The sequence below is a fragment of the Bufo bufo genome, chromosome 7 (genome assembly GCF_905171765.1).
Source record: "Bufo bufo chromosome 7, aBufBuf1.1, whole genome shotgun sequence".
Lineage (NCBI taxonomy): Eukaryota > Metazoa > Chordata > Amphibia > Anura > Bufonidae > Bufo > Bufo bufo.
In genome coordinates, this window is record NC_053395.1 from 229974427 (window position 1) to 229987620 (window position 13194).

Genomic DNA, 13194 nt, shown 5'->3' on the forward strand with positions numbered 1-13194 from the left:
GGGGATAGACAAAATCTAACACAGCATACACTTGCATCTTAATTTCCATTTAATTCCTTTTTCTGAAAAATGTACAAAAAAAAAAAGAATAATCAAAAAGAACACTTTCCTATACTCCCACACATCATAAAACATGGAGTGTAAGGGGCTTAAAGGGGTATTCCAGTGACAAATTATAACCTACTGTATTCATTGGAGAGGCGATAACTGCTGGGAATGGTGTAGTCACTGATCACCAGAATGGGGTGGGGGATTAGCAAGTCACCAGGACCCACATCCAGGACTGGTGACCATTTATTATTGGAATACCCCTTTAGGTTCAGCAAACCTCTGGGCAATGCATCTGAAGCATACAGACTGAGGGTGGTGGGCTCCAAGTGTCCATGTAACAACACAATGCAAGTGGGCAAACACACATCTTTGGCACAGGTCTGCACTACAGAAGCCTATGGGTACACTCCAGTGTATGGCTTCTGTACACAGCCAGATCCCTGAGGTAGTGACAACGCTTAGTGTGAACAAGGGCCGGCCAGAAATACTAGTTTCTGTTCAAATACGGCATGCAATATCCCAGAGACGTGACCATAGGCTTTCATAGCTATATGTGCCCAGTCACCGGGGCAGGGCCAGTTCTCCCCTGTGTACAGCCCCCTCGCCCCGGCAACACTTCCTCCTATAAGCCCAGCACACAGCCATACCACTGGTACAGCCCGGCTGCCAGTCTCCCGACACCCGCTCATCATGTACGGGCTTATTCTGCAAGGCACTGTTGCAGCGTCGCACATCAGTGTGTAAATTGGACACTTTGAACATCTGCCTATGTATTTGCATTGTATGGTATTTCCTATTATCAGGCTGGCAATGTCATTTCCCCCATTCGCCCCTAGGTGGTGCTGGCACCACATAATATATATAGCCAGGGCTGTGTTTATAAAGTTAGTTAGCACAGAGTGCATTGCGGAGAGGAGAAACAAGTGTATGGAGGAGAGAAACGGGCATCGTCCACCATGTAGTCTGCTATTTCTACCCCTTGGTCATGGCCAGGCTCAGAGAGTACAGCGAACATTTATCTACAGCAGCCAAGCACCAGACAGTAATGTCTATGTCTACATATGAAGCAAGCCTAGTGAGGGCTACAGCTGAATCCAGCCTATGGACCTCACCAGCACCAGTGCCTGAGAGTAACTCTCCGAGTGCCGGGACACGAATGGATGAGTAGTGCGCAGAATTGTCCTTATTCACTAGGAGCCTTCCGGGATATAGTGGAAACCTAAAAAGCTGATTACTTCAGGAGAGCATCCTGCAAATAATGTCGCAGAGAGTTTGCCTGCCACGAGGGAGAACGCCCTTATCGGATCGCTCAAGATAAGTAGACAGGAGCATATTTAGTACCAGAGTGCTAGAGATTGGACTTAGAATAATTACAGAAGTCTTGCCTGTAAAGTGTCAGCCCTAAAGAGAACTCCTCAACTGACAATTGCCTAAACCTGATAAAAGGAATAATACTCATCACTCATATCATACAAATGCACTGTATCTGTACTGACTACCTGAAGACAACTGATTCAGCAAATGTTCAACTGTTTAATTACAACCAACTCCTCATCATTTCTACTACTACGCTCAACATTTTCACCTTACGGTGCTGGCGTCACGAAAACAGGGGCCCAGCCACCAAAGCACCTTACACCCATTACCATCAAGAGCACCTCAACCACCATCCGGCTGGTGTTCCCTGTAACCGAGCGTGCCCTGGAGGATTTAGTGCTGTCTTCCCATCCACTGCACTGCCGGCCCAGGGAGGCTCTGATAACCGTGAGTACATGAACTACTACCCCCATCGGCCCACCTTACGGGTTTCCCCTGCAGTTCGGCTCGTTGCATTTAGAATTGGTGTCACGAACAGGATACAAAATCCTCTGCGCCTTATGAGAATAAGCCCTATTTGTCTAATTGAGAGACTTTGTATGTGCTGACACAGTGGAAACTTTAAATGTCTTTATTGAACTGGGGAATTGTTTAAGTCACATGGGCATACTACCCAAGTCACTTGCTACCGAATCGCAGTGTCAAAAGTGGAAAAATCGCATGTTGTTGTGTCAATAAGACTGCTTGCTGTCAGTGAATTGACCTTCCAATTGAACCCTCCTGATTAATTTGCTGTGCCAGAACTTTGAGTTACACCCTGCTAGCGGCGGGAAAATTGAGGTACACTCCCTTCAGAGCGGGAAAATCTATTTTGCAACCCCTTTATGCAAAGTAATTAATAATGTGCATCCACCAATGTTGTATTGTCCTAACAATGCCGGCAGTTCCCCTATGCAAAGTGAACCCAGGGGGAGGGTTGCGCACCAAAAGAGCGTGACGTACGTGCGCACGCTAAACACGTCAGTAGACGCTGAGCTGAGAGAAGCGAGCAGCATGGCTGAAAAGCAAGCCGGTCCTGCATCGGGAGCTGCACCCGAGGGAGCGGGGAGTGCCCACCCTACCATGCAAACGATGATCCGTGGAGGCTGGAGACCTTTGGGACCGACATTGGATGGAGCGTGGTGTGGACCCACCGCCTAGACCGCTTACCACTGCAGGTCAGAGCACCCCTGAACAGTGTATCGCAACCATTTTAGCCAAAAGGTCCGGTCCGGACCAAGCTGCACCTGATCTTATGTGGCCAGTTGCTGCCCATGCTGTACTGTGGGCCAAATTATCGGCTGAAATTAAGGTGGCCCGTCTACAGCGCACTCACGCGTGTAGAAAGTACAATGAGGATATAACTCGTAAACTCCTAGAGGAACCCCTGGAACAAACTCCGGTCCCAGTGAGGAGACTAGGCAGGGTTCTGTCTTTTTGAAAGACGCGCGGGTTTGGGTTCATCCGTAATCTGGAAACTGACCGGGACTATTATGTGAACCGTAGATCGGACAAACGAAAGGAACTCTCCAGCTGGCTCCATAGTCTTTATGCAAATGAGGTTGTGGAATTCACCCCAGCGGAGGGCACCCGTGGTCCGGATGCCACTGCGGTCTAGTGAACTGGGCAACCATCTGAGGTTCCGGAACCTGTTAAAGACTCTGAGTTCGAGGAGGAGACAGAGCTATCTACTGACGTTGTTCTTGTCACCAACCAAAGACCCACAGCTACAGTGGTACCAGCTCGTTGAAAAACAGCCCTTTATTGCCGAAAAACCCATGGTTGGGCCGAAGCCCAGGATACAAAAATTGGAGAAAAATCCTTCCATCTTTGACGAGGTGAGGAAGCATTTACACCCCCCCTTCCCATTGTACCCACCATACGCCTGACTGAAGGTGTTGGGGAAACATCACCCCCTGAGTCTTGGGAATCCGGGAGCCCATTACCTACAGATGTTCCATCTAGTCCGGACCCCTATGACTAAGTAGGCCGGTTGGCCAATATTAAAATGGAGCCAGAGACATTGTTATCAGAGGAACTCTTATAGTTTCAGTGGCAGTTTCCCCTAAGTCACTATAGAGCCCTCTGCCCTTTTAAAGGACTCTACTAAGGACTCCGCCTTTGTCAGACAAATTGCGCCATTTATTCCCTTTTCACCCCCTTCTCAGGTTGTCTGGGACTTTAAGTCAAATATTTTATGCAACGTTCAAGGAACTGAACCCAGAAAGACTTTTCTGTGCCTTATCTTATGCAACGCACATGCTCTTATAAATCAGAAACCTTTGCACTTTAACCCTCCGGATTAAAAAAATTTTGTACCCCAAATCAGGGATGGACTTTGTCTCAGGACTATGTCATGGAATTTTGTTGCCGCAAATGTGAGATCACCGCCCTTTTGTCCCTGTCAAGCACCAAGATTACAACGCCCAATTACCCTCTTTCGCCATGAGAGCAGAAACCAAGAAAAATGTATCTGTGATGATGCCTAAGGTGTATTATTATGCTTAACCCTTTATTCACAGGAGGTTATCGAAGTGCCATAATAGTATTCTGCGTTAGCATACGCATATTTGTGTGTGTATAGTAGGGCTGAAACGATTACTCGACTGAATCGAGTAATTCGACACAAAGAAATCCTCGATGCAAATCTTTTGCATCGAGGATTCGTTTGTGTCATGTGACCACAGAGCGGGAGTGAAGCGCTTGCTATTACTTACCGCTCCGTGGTCACCCGCCGGCCCGCACCGCGCTGCACTTTCTTTCTGACACATCACCAGGTCATAGTGCACGTAAGCACACACTGTGACCCGACGCATAGAAGAATATGGAGGAGCTGTGGAGCGGCGCCCCTACAGGAAAGGTAAGTACTGTCGCTGGGGTCATGGCTAGGAGGGGGACCTGGTGGCACTGGGGGGCAGTTGGTGGCACTGGGGGGGGGGGGGCAAGCTGGTGGCACTGGGGGAAGTTGGTAGCACTGGGGGCGGCAAGCTGGTGGCACTGGGGTGGCAGCTGATGATACTGGGGGGCAAGCTGGTGGCACTGGGGGGGCAGCTGATGATACTGGGGGGCAAGCTGGTGGCACTGGGGGGGCAGCTGATGGCACTGGGGGGGCAGCTGATGGCACTGGGGGGGGGAGAGCTGATGGCACAGGGGGGGGGGGCGGAGCTGAAGGCACAGGGGGATAGTGGAGCTGATGGCACAGGGGGGAACAAAGAGTGTTGGGGACAGATGAGTTTTTATAAAGGTAAACAGTCTATTAATTCATTTTTTCTTATTAAATTACTTGATTAATCGTAAAAAATAATCGATAGAATACTTGATTTCTAAAATAATAGTTTACTGCAGCCCTAGTGTGAAGCGTATTTGGTGTATTTCAGGAGACGGCATAGAAATCCACAGCTTCTATCACTGCAAACGTTGAGGACGACTTATATTCTAGCAGTGGGGTATGCAGCGTCCCACATATGTTTGTAAATGGGACACTTTAAACATCTGCCTATGTATTTGCATTGTATGGTATTTCCTATTATCAGGCTGGCAATGTCATTTCCCCCATTCGCCCCTAGGTGGTGCTGGCACCACATAATATATATAGCCAGGGCTGTGTTTATAAAGTTAGTTAGCACAGAGTGCATTGCGGAGAGGAGAAACAAGTGTATGGAGGAGAGAAACGGGCATCGTCCACCATGTAGTCTGCTATTTCTACCCCTTGGTCATGGCCAGGCTCAGAGAGTACAGCGAACATTTATCTACAGCAGCCAAGCACCAGACAGTAATGTCTATGTCTACATATGAAGCAAGCCTAGTGAGGGCTACAGCTGAATCCAGCCTATGGACCTCACCAGCACCAGTGCCTGAGAGTAACTCTCCGAGTGCCGGGACACGAATGGATGAGTAGTGCGCAGAATTGTCCTTATTCACTAGGAGCCTTCCGGGATATAGTGGAAACCTAAAAAGCTGATTACTTCAGGAGAGCATCCTGCAAATAATGTCGCAGAGAGTTTGCCTGCCACGAGGGAGAACGCCCTTATCGGATCGCTCAAGATAAGTAGACAGGAGCATATTTAGTACCAGAGTGCTAGAGATTGGACTTAGAATAATTACAGAAGTCTTGCCTGTAAAGTGTCAGCCCTAAAGAGAACTCCTCAACTGACAATTGCCTAAACCTGATAAAAGGAATAATACTTGACCTATTTCTGAGTCATCACTCATATCATACAAATGCACTGTATCTGTAGTGACTACCTGAAGACAACTGATTCAGTAAATGTTCAACTGTTTAATTACAACCGACTCCTCATCATTTCTACTACTACGCTCAACATTTTCACCTTCTGGTGCTGGCGTCACGAACACAGGGGCCCAGCCACCAAAGCACCTTAAACACCACCACCATCAAGGGCACCTGAACCACCATCCGGCTGGTGTTCCCTGCAGTAGAGAGTGTCCCAGAGGATTTAGTGCTGTCTTCCCATCCACTGCACTGCCGGCCCAGGGAGTACAAACAACTACTACCCCCATCAGCCTATCCATCGTGACAGCGGCTCAGCGCGCTCAGGCCGGAAAGAGACAGCGATCAGATACTGGAGGGAGCATGGAAGTGGCCCGGAGCAGGGGCGTACATAGAAATTGCAGGGGGCGGGGCCTTCCATGCGCTCCGGGCCCCCCCTGTGCCGCGGGCCCCATAGCAACTGCGTGGTCTGCCTATATCGGCAGTAAGTCACTGGCTTGCTCCCCTTCGTTCATCTCAGATGAGATGGTTCCTCTGTGACTCCTCCTGTCACAGGGAAGCCGGTCATACTCTACTTTCCACCATATCCGGATCGGCACTTGTGGAGGGGCTTGTGGGGTGTTCATGGGGGGAGTCACTGGCAGGCCGCTCGGAGTGATCCTGCTGTAATTCCCCTTTAAATGATTGTCTTCTTTAGTATCTCTTTGTATCGGTTAATACCTGTCACCTTGCAAACAAAGAAAAATAAGTAAAATACCCCAAAACTCGCCAAACGGGTCCTGACGGGGGAGGCACAACATTCCGGCCTCAGCTGACCCACATTCCAGGGCGCCACAAGATATGAAACCTCAGAGCAAGGAACACGCGGCCTCGCAATAATCAGACGCAGCTTCAGTCCAGAGGGCAAGCACAGGGTTAATAATATATCATAAGCGTCTACCCACAATGCCCTGCACTGCAGCATCTTCTGATATGAGCAGGTCCTGTAGCTCTGTTCATCCTGAGCATCCTGGTTCATAAATAGAATGCCAGAACTGCAGTGAAGACTGACACACAGGAAAAACAGCCGGCGCTCACTCAATATTGCGCGTTGCACGGGATAGGAAGAAATCTCCACGAATATTCAAAGAAGATCCCAGCAATCGTGTCTTCAAGTATACGATGTTTATTGCATCAAATCAAAAGATGTCCTCAATCCAGGACGCGTTTCGGCTAGCATGCCTTTATCAGCGGGTACAGGTATACAAAGTGACCAAGTATATATAATGGGATAACTCCTCCCCTTGTGACATCATCACCTGCACAGGTGGGGGGAGGGGGGAGTAACAAACAGAAGTATCAATCAGTATGTCAGAAGCTGTAAAGCAGGGTTCATGTCTCAAGCTGGGCTTCAAAAAATATACATTTCCACCACAAATCATATTTCACATTTTCTGGAGTATGAGATCCCTCAATGGATAATTGATGTCTGAAAAATAAAAGTTATATATAAATAACGCGACATCAGATGTGCAGAATCTCATCACCTCTGTTAAGGCCCTTGGGGTGACGAGCGTCCAACATATGGATCCGTAATAGCAGCTTCTTCATGTCCCCCCTCTCCTGGGTCTAACCTCTTCCAATACCTGGAACCTCCGTTGATCAATCCCATGTTTGCACTGATCAAAGTGAAATGGGATCGGCAACATTAAATTCTTAGTGCGAATAGTGGATTTGTGTTTCCCAATACGATCCCTAATCGTCTGTGTGGTCTCTCCAATGTATAATAAGCCACAGGGGCATTTTATCAAATAGATCACATTAGTGGATTCACATGTGAAAGAACCTTCAATTGAAAAGGGTCGCCCACTATGGGGATGGCGAAATGTAGAACCTCTAATAATATGGGAACGTTGAGAACAGACATGGGAAGGGGCCCTCACGTGGAGTCGCTAACACCATCTGTTTTAATGCCTTTCTTGTGTTCCCAATGTCAGAATGTACAAGTTTATCCCTATAACTAGGATTCTTCTTGTTACATATCAAGGGAGGACTCTTCTATGGTGGGATAAGCCTTCTCCGACAAGTGCCAGTGTCTACGGATGATATTATCCAGTCCCTGGTTATAGGGATGGAACTTATGTACAAGTGCCGCTCTGGATAATTACATTTTTGCTGATTTATTAGGATTAGTAAGTTCTCTTCTAGTCTTACTCAAAATTGAATGGGGATAACCCCTTTGTTCAAATCTATCAGTCATCTCACTAATCCTGATAAGTTGCATGTCGGGGTCAGACACAATTCGCTGCACTCGCTGATACTGGGATTTCTGGAATTAAATTATCCAGAGCGGCGCTTGTACATAAGTTACCTATCCCTATAACCAGAAACTGGATAATATCATACGTAGATTCTGCAGATCTGATGTCGCGTTATTTATATATAACTTTTATTTTTCAGACATCAATTATCCATTGAGGGATCTCATACTCCAGAAAATGTGAAATATGATTTGTGGTGGAAATGTATATTTTTTGAAGCCCAGTTTGAGACATGAACCCTGCTTTACAGCTTCTGACATACTGGTTGATACTTCTGTTTGTTACTCCCCCCTCCCCCCACCTGTGCAGGTGATGATGTCACAAGGGGAGGAGTTATCCCATTATATATACTTGGTCACTTTGTATACCTGTACCCGCTGATAAAGGCATGCTAGCTGAAACGCGTCCTGGACTGAGGACATCTTTTGATTTGATGCAATAAACATCGTATACTTGAAGACACGATTGCTGGGATCTTCTGCAGAGTGTGCAGGGTAACACAATGACGGGCAGCACGTACAGGCACAGCGATGGCTGCCATCTCTGCCTGTCACCCGGGATCTGTCACCTGTGTAGAGAACTCAGGTCAGGCTGGAGCTGCTGCAGCGACTCTTGACTGAGGCGTCACTGCCTCTTTTGAGGGATTCTTCTCCAGAACTGAGGGGCGGTGCAGCGCCATCAATAGGACAGGACTGTATATTACATGGTGGAGGAGTTTATATACGACCCTATACAGGCACATGGATGCGGATGAGCCGGATCTTACCTGCGTCTCATCCTAAATGACCCCAGGAGTCGTCTCTCCGCAGGTAAAAATCGGTCACATGACACCTGAAGCCAGCGCCCTGCACGAGAAACGTACACACTGCGGTGTAATAACCGTCACATGACATATAATAGTCCCATGTACAGTACAGGGGGGTAATATAACAGTCCCATGTACAGTACGGGGGGTAATATAACAGTCCAATGTACAATACAGGCGGTAATATAACAGTCCCATGTACAGTACAGGCGGTAATATAACAGTCCCATGTACAGTACAGGGGGGGTAATATAACAGTCCCATGTACAGTACAGGGGGTAATATAACAGTCCTATGTACAGTACAGGGGGTAATATAACAGTCCCATGTACAGTACAGGGGGGTAATATAACAGTCCCATGTACAGTACAGGGGGGGTAATATAACAGTCCCATGTACAGTACAGGGGGTAATATAACAGTCCCATGTACAGTACAGGGGGTATTATAACAGTCCCATGTACAGTACAGGGGGGTAATATAACAGTCCCATGTACAGTACAGGGGGTAATATAACAGTCCCATGTACAGTACAGGGGGTAATATAACAGTCCCATGTACAGTACAGGGGGTAATATAACAGTCCTATGTACAGTACAGGGGGTAATATAACAGTCCCATGTACAGTACAGGGGGTAATATAACAGTCCCATGTACAGTACAGGGGGTAATATAACAGTCCCATGTACAGTACAGGGGGGTAATATAACAGTCCCATGTACAGTACAGGGGGTAATATAACAGTCCCATGTACAGTACAGGGGGTAATATAACAGTCCCATGTACAGTACAGGGGGTAATATAACAGTCCCATGTACAGTACAGGGGGTAATATAACAGTCCTATGTACAGTACAGGGGGTAATATAACAGTCCCATGTACAGTACAGGGGGTAATATAACAGTCCCATGTACAGTACAGGGGGTAATATAACAGTCCCATGTACAGTACAGGGGTAATATAACAGTCCCATGTACAGTACAGGGGGTAATATAACAGTCCCATGTACAGTACAGGGGGTAATATAACAGTCCCATATACAGTACAGGGGGGTAATATAACAGTCCCATGTACAGTACATGGGGGGAATATAACAGTCCCATGTACAGTACAGGGGGGTAATATAAAAGTCCCATGTACAGTACAGGGGGTAATATAACAGTCCCATGTACAATACAGGAGGGTAATATAACAGTCCCATGTACAGTACAGGGGGTAATACAACAGTCCCATGTACAGTACAGGGGGTAATACAACAGTCCCATGTTGTTGGGCATTTTCATACGTATACAATATTATCTAATGACATTATAATCAAAATGAATGCTCATCTCATTGCCTTTAAGAATAAGATTCAGCCTGAACCAAAGTTTTGTTATGTGGCTGAAAAAGCCAAGATGAGTTCATGGCAAGTTCAGTTTATAAAAAAATAAAAATAATAATTGGGAACATAGATGAACATTGTATTTAAAAAGTTAGTGCTAAAGATATGAGACCATCTGTTAAGGAGTAAGCCAACTCCCTGAAACATGTCTGTCTGGAGGGGACGTGGTTACTTGATAAGGACTCATGTCCGTATCACACACCTGGTGTATGAGGTTCAATTTATATATTCATAATTATATATATATATATATCTCTGCATGGTATATTTAGTTTACAACATATGTTAATCAATAATTCATATAATGTGTTATCTATGTGTAACAATGTATCGATTTATATATATGTCATACTATGTATTTACCATTTAGAAGGTACAGAAACAACTCAGTAAGTTTAAGTTAATTGGATTTCAAAACAATAGTTATTCATGGGAGTACATAAATTAAATGTACAAGTTCCGATGCCCAGCATCAAAGCCGCTACATAAAATTTTCATCAAGTCAACCCATATTTCAAAAAGATAAGAGAAGACAGTCAACTCCGACAAATCCAGGATATAGGTAATTAAAAGTGTAAGGAAAAGACCTTCCTCAATAATTTATGGTAAGGTAGGTCAAAAGGTCCTGTGAAAGTATTATTAGATATTTAATTTTAATGCTTAAAAAGTTGGGATGTTCACCTACAGTACCGCAGTGCCATCTGGAGGCAGATGGACAATATTATATCATTTCATTATTTGTCCTATGCCATATTAGGAGTTGAGATCACGTCATGAGGTTATTAGCATGCGAATACACCCACCCTACCTGATTGGGAATCCCTAATCTAAAGGGGATGATTCTTAGATAAGGGGGGGAATAATTATTCGTGTGCGGAGTAGCAGGAGGGGATCAAGAGAAAGAGAGAGGGAGGAGAGGAGAAGTTGAGGTGTATCAAGATGGAAGCCATAATGAGATGCGCTATGATGGACCACCCAGCTTTCCTAGGAGCAGAAGTGAGATTCCTGCTAGGACTTGGTAAGAGACACAGAAAATGATATTTCATTTTATTAAGACTAATTTGATAGTGTGGGTGAAATTATACCATCTAGATTGGCGAATAAATAAATAATTAAATAAATTGATCATCTCCATATTGAGATGTAGTCTTAGGATATTGTGAGGCTTCATTCTACCTGCAGAAGAATCTAGACTCATAATCTAGCAAAGCATTAAATGATTGCTTTTATATATAGATATTGATAGAACATTCTTCGCCAAGCTAAGTGATGGATTCCCACAAGGAAGATTTGTTTCAAATCCTTCCCATTTAAGATCCTAGATCCCTGTTATTTGTCTTAATAGTCTTACCAAAGTTATGTGTGTGAAAATAGTCCAGGATGGGGGGAAGGATACAGTTATCTCTTCTAAGTTATATCCTTGGATGGATTTGCCCATGCCTGAAGCCATGTGATGTGTAGTTGGTTAGAAGGGGTCGGAATGTATTCAGCATTCTATATTGATGTCTAGGATTAGACATGCCCGTCCTGATATCATGAGGTTTTCTCTGAACAGAAGTAATGTATTAACTTATGTTCCTACTTTGATATCCTAACCTAATAATAGCTTGGTTATAATGTGACAAGTTATTTCCACTCACATGTATTGTTAAGCTTGTAATGCTTTATATTATTGCTATATATATTCATTTGCATGTATCATTGTGTTTATTTACTTATATATGTTTATAATCTTGTAACCAATAAATCTGCATATTTTTATAATACCTGTGTATCATTGTATAATGCAGAACTACATTTTATCATTAACGTCATCTCACGTCAAAAAGAACTTATTTATCTGAGGAAATAGTCGGACTCAGATGTGAATTGTATCAATTAGGTTGTCTACAATTCACCAGGTCATGATTTTAAGAATTTATGACAAATTTTATAAATTTAAATTTTTTATGGTTAATTATTTTTATGACCATAATTAATAATTCTTAATTGAATTATTACCACCCGACAATGTACAGTACAGGGGGTAATATAACAGTCCCATGTACAGTACAGGGGGTAATATAACAGTCCCATGTACAGTACAGGGGGTAATATAACAGTCCCATGTACAGTACAGGGGGTAATATAACAGTCCCATGTACAGTACAGGGGGTAATATAACAGTCCCATGTACAGTACAGGGGGTAATATAACAGTCCCATGTACAGTACAGGGGGTAATATAACAGTCCCATGTACAGTACAGGGGGTAATATAACAGTCCCATGTACAGTACAGGGGGTAATATAACAGTCCCATGTACAGTACAGGGGGTAATATAACAGTCCCATGTACAGTACAGGGGGGTAATATAACAGTCCCATGTACAGTACAGGGGGTAATATAACAGTCCCATGTACAATACAGGGGGTAATATAACAGTGCCATGTACAGTACAGGGGGTAATATAACAATCCCATGTACAGTACAGGGGGGGTAATATAACAGTCCATGTACAGTACAGGGGGGTAATAGAACAGTCCCATGTACAGTACAGGGGGGTAATATAACAGTCCCATGTACAGTACAGGGGGTAATATAACAGTCCCATGTACAGTACAGGGGGTAATATAACAGTCCCATGTACAGTACAGGGGGGTAATATAACAGTCCCATGTACAGTAAAGGGGGTAATATAACAGTCCCATGTACAGTAAAGGGGGTAATATAACAGTCCCATGTACAATACAGGAGGGTAATATAACAGTCCCATGTACAGTACAGGGGGTAATATATCAGTCCCATGTACAGTACAGGGGGGTAATATAACAGTCCTATGTACAGTACAGGGGGGTAATATAACAGTCCCATGTACAGTACAGGGGGGTAATATAACAGTCCCATGTACAGTACAGGGGGGTAATAGAACAGTCCCATGTACAGTAAAGGGGGTAATATAACAGTCCCATGTACAGTACAGGAGGTAATATAACAGTCCTATGTACAGTACAGGCGGTAATATAACAGTCCTATGTACAGTACAGGGGTAATATAACAGTCCCATGTACAGTACAGGGGGTAATATAA

General features: G+C 44.8%; 1 protein-coding gene across 4 annotated transcripts in view; it reads right to left on the reverse strand.

The window, feature by feature from the left end:
* LOC121007830 (leucine-zipper-like transcriptional regulator 1 homolog) overlaps positions 1-13194 on the reverse strand; it is a 43680-nt gene that overhangs the window by 11718 nt on the left and 18768 nt on the right. For 2 of the 4 annotated variants that reach the window (XM_040440068.1, XM_040440065.1), the window contains exon 2: positions 8705-8783. The exons of the other annotated variants lie outside the window; for them this stretch is intronic. The gene's annotated coding sequence lies outside the window, so the exon portion shown is untranslated. The remainder of the gene's footprint in view (positions 1-8704; positions 8784-13194) is intronic. 4 annotated transcript variants of the gene reach the window in all.